Source organism: Pseudophryne corroboree, chromosome 5 (assembly GCF_028390025.1).
Source record: "Pseudophryne corroboree isolate aPseCor3 chromosome 5, aPseCor3.hap2, whole genome shotgun sequence".
NCBI lineage: Eukaryota > Metazoa > Chordata > Amphibia > Anura > Myobatrachidae > Pseudophryne > Pseudophryne corroboree.
Genome location: NC_086448.1, coordinates 20375072 through 20382236, shown reverse-complemented (window position 1 = coordinate 20382236; position 7165 = coordinate 20375072). Strand labels below are relative to the sequence as shown.

General features: G+C 45.5%; 1 protein-coding gene across 1 annotated transcript in view; it reads left to right on the top strand.

Moving 5' to 3' along the window:
• The first annotated feature begins 4022 nt into the window (after positions 1–4022).
• The window catches only part of PTP4A3 (protein tyrosine phosphatase 4A3), a 94846-nt gene continuing 91703 nt past the window's right edge, over positions 4023–7165 (top strand). Inside the window, exon 1 of the mRNA XM_063921144.1 lies at positions 4023–4154. The gene's annotated coding sequence lies outside the window, so the exon portion shown is untranslated. The remainder of the gene's footprint in view (positions 4155–7165) is intronic.

The window sequence follows — 7165 nt, the reverse complement described above, 5'->3', positions numbered from 1 at the left end:
TAGACAAGCGTGTGAGCGCTTTATTCACCCTAGGGGGTGTTTCCCAACGTGCCCTATCCTCTGGCGGGAAGGGGTATGATGCCAATAACTTTTTAGGAATTAACAGTTTTTATCGGGGGAAACCCACGCATCATCACACACTTCATTTAATTCCTCAGATGCAGGAAAAACTACAGGCAGTTTTTTCTCACCGAACATAATACCCTTTTTAGTGGTACTGGTATTATCAGAAATGTGTAAAAACATTTTCCATAGCCTCAATCATGTAACGTGTGGCCCTACTGGAAGTCACATTCGTCTCTTAATCGTCGACACTGGAGTCAGTATCCGTGTCGGCGTCTGTATCTGCCATCTGCGGTAACGGGCGTTTTAGAGCCCCTGATGGCTTTTGAGACACCTGGACAGGCACAGGCTGAGTCGCCGGCTGTCTCATGTCATCAATCTTTTGTAAAGAGCTGACTCACATAATTCCTTCCATAAGCTCATCCACTCAGATGTCGACTCCCTAGGGGGTGACATCTCTGCTACAGGCAATTGCTCCGCCTCCACCTCATTTTCCTCCTCATACATGTCGACACAACGTACCGACACACAGCACACACACAGGGAATGCTCTGATAGAGGACAGGACCCCACTAGCCCTTTGGGGAGACAGAGGGAGAGTATGCCAGCACACACCAGAGCGCTATATATATATATATATATATATATATATATATATATATATATACAGGGATAACCTTATATAAGTGTTTTTCCCCTTATAGCTGCTGTATTGTTATACTGCGCCTAATTAGTGCCCCCCTCTCTTTTTTAACCCCTTTCTGTAGTGTAGTAACTGCAGGGGAGAGCCAGGGAGCTTCCCTCCAACGGAGCTGTGAGAGAAAATGGCGCCAGTGTGCTGAGGAGATAGGCTCCGCCCCCTTCTCGGCGGCCTTTTCTCCCGTTTTTCTGTGGAATCTGGCAGGGGTTAAAATTCATCCATATAGCCCTGGGGGCTATATGTGATGTATTTTCGCCAGCCAAGGTGTTTTTATTGCTGCTCAGGGCGCCCCCCCCTAGCGCCCTGCACCCTCAGTGACCGGAGTGTGAAGTGTGCTGAGGAGCAATGGCGCACAGCTGCAGTGCTGTGCGCTACCTTGGTGAAGACAGGATGTCTTCTGCCGACGATTTTCCGGACCTCTTCTTGCTTCTGGCTCTGTAAGGGGGCCGGCGGCGCGGCTCTGGGACCGAGCTCCGAGGCTGGGCCTGTGTTCGGTCCCTCTGGAGCTAATGTCCAGTAGCCTAAGAAGCCCAAGCTGGCTGCAAGCAGGTGAGTTCGCTTCTTCTCCCCTTAGTCCCTCGATGCAGTGAGCCTGTTGCCAGCAGGTCTCACTGAAAATAAAAAACCTAAAACTAAACTTTTACTAAGAAGCTCAGGAGAGCCCCTAGTGTGCACTCTTCTCGGCCGGGCACAAAAATCTAACTGAGGCTTGGAGGAGGGTCATAGGGGGAGGAGCCAGTGCACACCAGGTAGTCCTAAAGCTTTACTTTTGTGCCCAGTCTCCTGCGGACCCCATGGTCCTTACGGAGTTCCCAGCATCCACTAGGACGTCAGAGAAATAACGCTGTGAGGTGGGGAGGGGATAATGATAATGCTGTGAGGCGGTGAGGGGGATAATGATAACGCTGTGAGGCGGGGAGGGGATAATGATAATGCTGTGAGGCGGTGAGGGGGATAATGATAACGCTGTGAGGCGGGGAGGGGATACTGATAATGCTGTGAGGCGGTGAGGGGGATAATGATAACGCTGTGAGGCGGGGAGGGGATAATGATAACGCTGTGAGGCGGGGAGGGGATAATGATAATGCTGTGAGGCGGGGAGGGGATAATGATAACGCTGTGAGGCGGGGAGGGGATAATGATAACGCTGTGAGAAGGGGAGGGGATAATGATAAGGCTGTGAGGCGGGGAGGGGATAATGATAACGCTGTGAGATGAGGAAATTGGATAATGATAATGCTGTGAGGCAGTGATGGGGATAATGATAACGCTGTGAGGCGGGGAGGGGATAATGATAACACTGAGGCGGGGAGGGGATAATGATAACGCTGCGGGGAGGGGATAAAGATAATGCTGTGAGGCGGGTCAGAGGATAATGATAACGCTGTGAGGCGGGTCAGAGGATAATGATAATGCTGTGAGGCGGGTCAGAGGATAATGATAATGCTGTGAGGCGGGTCAGAGGATAATGATAATGCTGTGAGGCGGGGAGGGGATAAAGATAACGCTGTGAGGCGGGGAGGGGATAATGATAATGCTGTGAGGCGGGGAGGGGATAATGATAACGCTGTGAGGCGGGGAGGGGATAATGATAACGGGGAGGGGATAATGATAACGCTGTGAGGTGGGGATAATGATAATGCTGTGAGGCGGGTCAGAGGATAATGATAACGCTGTGAGGCGGGGAGGGGATAATGATAATGCTGTGAGGCGGGGAGGGGATAATGATAACGCTGTGAGGCGGGGAGGGGATAATGATAACGGGGAGGGGATAATGATAACGCTGTGAGGTGGGGAGGGGATAATGATAACGCTGGGAGGCGGGGAGGGGATAATGATAACGCTGGGAGGCGGTGCGGGGGATAATGATAACGCTGTGAGGCGGGGAGGGGATAATGATAACGCTGAGAGGCGGTGAGGGGGATAATGATAACGCTGTGAGGGGATAATGATAACGCTAAGACGGGGATAGGATAATGATAACGCTGTGAGGCGTGGAGAGGATAATGATAACGCTGTGAGGCGGGGAGGGGATAATGATAACGCTAAGACGGGGATAGGATAATGATAACGCTGTGAGGCGTGGAGAGGATAATGATAACGCTGTGAGGCGGGGAGGGGGGATAATGATAACGCTGTGAGGCGGGGAGGGGATAATGATAACGCTGTGAGGCGGGGAGGGGATAAAGATAACACTGTGGGGAGGGGATAATGATAACGCTGTGAGGCGGGGAGGGGATAAAGATAACACTGTGGGGAGGGGATAATGATAACGCTGTGAGAGGATAATGATAACGCTAGGAGGCAGGGAGGGGATAATGATAATGCTGTGAGGCGGGGAGGGGATAATGATAACGCTGTGAGGCGGGGAGGGGATAATGATAACGCTGTGAGGCGGGGAGGGGATAATGATAACGCTGTGAGGCGGGGAGGGGATAATGATAACGCTGTGAGGCGGGGAGAGGATAATGATAACGCTGGGAGGCGGGGAGGGGATAATGATAACGCTGGGAGGCGGGGAGGGGATAATGATAACGCTGGGAGGTGGGGAGAGGATAATGATAACGCTGGGAGGCGGGGAGGGGATAATGATAACGCTGGGAGGTGGGGAGAGGATAATGATAACGCTGTGAGGCAGTGAGGGGGATAATGATAATGGGGAGGGGATAATGATAACGCTGTGAGGCGGGGAGGGTGATAATGATAACGCTGTGATGCGGGGAGGGGATAATGATAATGCTGTGAGGGGATAATGATAACGCTAAGAGGCGGGGATAGGATAATGATAACGCTGTGAGGCGTGGAGAGGAAAATGATGACGCTGGGAGGCGGGGAGGGGATAATGATAACGCTGTGAGGCGGGGAGGGGATAATGATAACGGGGAGGGGATAATGATAACGCTGTGAGGTGGGGAGGGGATAATGATAACGCTGTGAGGCAGTGAGGGGGATAATGATAACGCTGTTCTCGGTGGTGGGGAGCCCCGGCCGAGTATAGAAGCTGAGGCCGGTGGGGAGACCTGGCAATGTGGGTGGGTCCCCCGATGTCCCCGCCCCACTCCCCACTGGCGGTGCCCGGGTCACACGAGGACAGGCCCGGGGTCTCTCTGGCCTTGGTCACGTGACGGCCGCACGCTCAGCTGGAGACCCCGCCCAGTCATGGCTGGAGGCGGGTAGGCGGAGGTCACTTATGCAGAGGGGCGGGGATAGCTGTCCGGGTGGTGGTGCTCATCCTGCCTGAATACTAGTGGGAGCGGTCACAGCCTGTGTCAGGCGGGGAGAGAGCTGGAGAGGGCGGAGTCTCCGGTGTGAGGCGGGGCTCCGGTAGCGGAGGCGGTGGTATAGGAGCGGTGCAGCGGGACGCTGAGAGAGCGGGAGGAGAGCCGGCGGGGTGAGTGCCGGGGATGGCGGGGTGTCCTGTGCTCAGCATCCATCATCCCCTGACACCGGCAGCCGCACACACATCCCCCGCATACAGCACAATGGCCGCCCCCGGGCACCCGCAGCATCCCCCCCCCACACTCATCAACACCACACACACACACACACACACACACACACACACACACGCTTTGTGTCTGGTGTGTGTACCGGGTACCCTGCCCCGTGTGTTACTGACACACACACTGTGTATGCCGCAGCTGTGTACACTGTGTTCCTGGCTCCAGCAGCAGAAGCACTGCGGGGGACCTGTGTGTGTGTAATGTGTGTAATGTATATAATGTGTAGTGTATGTAATGTGTATTATGTGTGTAGTGTATATAATGTGTGTGTAGTGTATATAATGTGTGTAGTGTAATGTGTGTAGTGTAATGTGTGTAGTGTATATAATGTGTGTAATTTATATAATGTGTAGTGTATATAGTGTGTGTATAATGGGTGTAGTGTATATAATTGTGTGTAGTGTAATGTGTATTGTGTGTAGTGTATATAATGTGTGTTGTGTGTATTATGTGTGTAGTGTATATAATGTGTAGTGTATATAGTGTGTGTATAATGGGTGTAGTGTATATAATTATGTGTAGTGTGTGTAATGTGTATTGTGTGTAGTGTATATAATGTGTAGTGTGTGTGTAATGTGTATATAGTGTGTAGTGTATATAATGTGTGTATATTGTGTACAGTGTGTAGTGTACATAATGTGTGTGTGTGTGTGTGTATACACACACACACATATACACATATTATAATGTGTGTAGTGTATATAGTGTGTGTGTGCAGTGTATAATGTTTGTAGTGTGCGTAGTGTTTAGAATGTGTAGTTTTGTATGTGTAGTGTATAATGTGTGCAGTGTTTAGAATGTTGCGTGTATAATGTGTATGTGCAGTATTTAGAATGTGTGTAGTGTGCAGTTTTGTTTGTGTATGTGCAGTGTTTAGTGTGTGCAGTTTTGTATGTGTTTATAATGTGTGTGCAGTGTTTATAGTGTGTATGAGCAATGGTGTCGTGTGTGTGTGTATGCAGTGTTATGTGCCGTTTTATATGTTTAGTGTATGTGCAGTGTTGAATGTGTGTTTTGTGTGTTTATGCAGTGTTGCTTTGTGTATATAGTGTATGTGTGTGCAGTGTGTATAATGGGAGTTGCGTGCAGTGTTTATAATGTGTGTAGTGTATATAATGTGTGTGTGTAGTTTATGTAATGTGTGTATATATTGTGTAATGTATATGTGTGTGTAATGTATATAATGTGTAGTGTATGTAATGTATGTGTATATAATGTGTGTAATGTATGTGTGTAGTGTATATAATGTGTGTGTATGTAATGTGTATAATGTGTGTAATGTGTATTATGTGTAGTGAATATAATGTGTGTAGTGTATATTGTGTGTAGTGTATATTGTGTGTAGTGTATATAATGTGTGTAGTGTATATAATGTGTGTAGTGAATATAATGTGTGTGTAATGTGTATTATGTGTGTAGTGTATATAATGTGTGTAATGTATGTGTAGTGAATATAATGTGTATTATGTGTATAGTGTATATAGTGTGTATAATGGGTGTAGTGTATATAATTTGTATTATGTGTGTAATGTGTATAATGTGCGTAGTGTGTATGTGTGGTGTATATAATGTGTAATGTGTATTATGTGTGTAGTGTATATAATGTGTTGTGTGTGTTGTGTATATATGTGTAATGTGTATATATGTGTAATGTGTATTATGTGTGTAGTGTATATAATGTGTTATGTGTGTATGTGTGTAATGTGTATTATGTGTGTAGTGTATATAATGTGTGTAATGTGTATAATGGGTGTAGTGTATATAATTATGTGTGTAGTGTATATAATGTGTGTAATGTGTATTATGTGTGTAGTGTATATAATGTGTGTAGTGTATAATGTTTGTAGTGTGCGTAGTGTTTAGAATGTTGCGTGTATAATGTGTATGTGCAGTATTTAGAATGTGTGTAGTGTGCAGTTTTGTTTGTGTATGTGCAGTGTTTAGTGTGTGCAGTTTTGTATGTGTTTATAATGTGTGTGCAGTGTTTATAGTGTGTATGAGCAATGGTGTGTCGTGTGTGTATGCAGTGTTGTTTAATGTGTGTATGCAGTGTTGTTTAATGTGTATGTGCCGTTTTATATGTTTAGTGTATGTGCAGTGTTGAATGTGTGTTTTGTGTGTTTATGCAGTGTTGCATTGTGTATATAGTATATGTGTGCAGTGTGTATAATGGGTGTTGCGTGCAGTGTTTATAATGTGTGTAGTGTATATAATGTGTGTGTGTGTGTAATGTATATATTGTGTGTGTAATGTATATATATTGTGTGTAATGTATATAATGTGTATTGTGTGTAGTGTATGTAATGTATGTGTGTAGTGTATATAATGTGTGTAATGTGTATATAGTTAGTGTGTAATGTATATAATGTGTGTATGTAATGTGTAATGTATATAATGTGTATTATGTGTAGTGAATATAATGTGTATATTGTGTGTAGTGTATATTGTGTATATTGTGTGTAGTGTATATAATGTGTGTGTAGTGAATATGTGTGTAGTGAATATATTGTGTGTATTATGTGTGTAGTGTATATAATGTGTGTGTAATGTATGTGTGTAGTGAATATAATGTGTATGTAATGTGTGTAGTGTATATAATGTGTGTAATGTGTATTATGTGTGTAGTGTATATAATGTGTGTAGTGTAATGTGTATAATGGGTGTAGTGTATATAATTTGTATTGTGTGTAATGTATATAATGTGTATAATGTGTGTAGTGTATTATGTGTGTGTGTGTGTGTGTGTGTAATGTGTATTATGTGTAGTGTATATAGTGTGTGTAGTGTAATGTGTGTAGTGAATATAATGTGTATATAATGTGTGTAGTGTATATAGTGTGTGTGTAATGTATATAGTGTGTGTATAATGGGTGTAGTGTATATAATTGTGTGTGTGTAT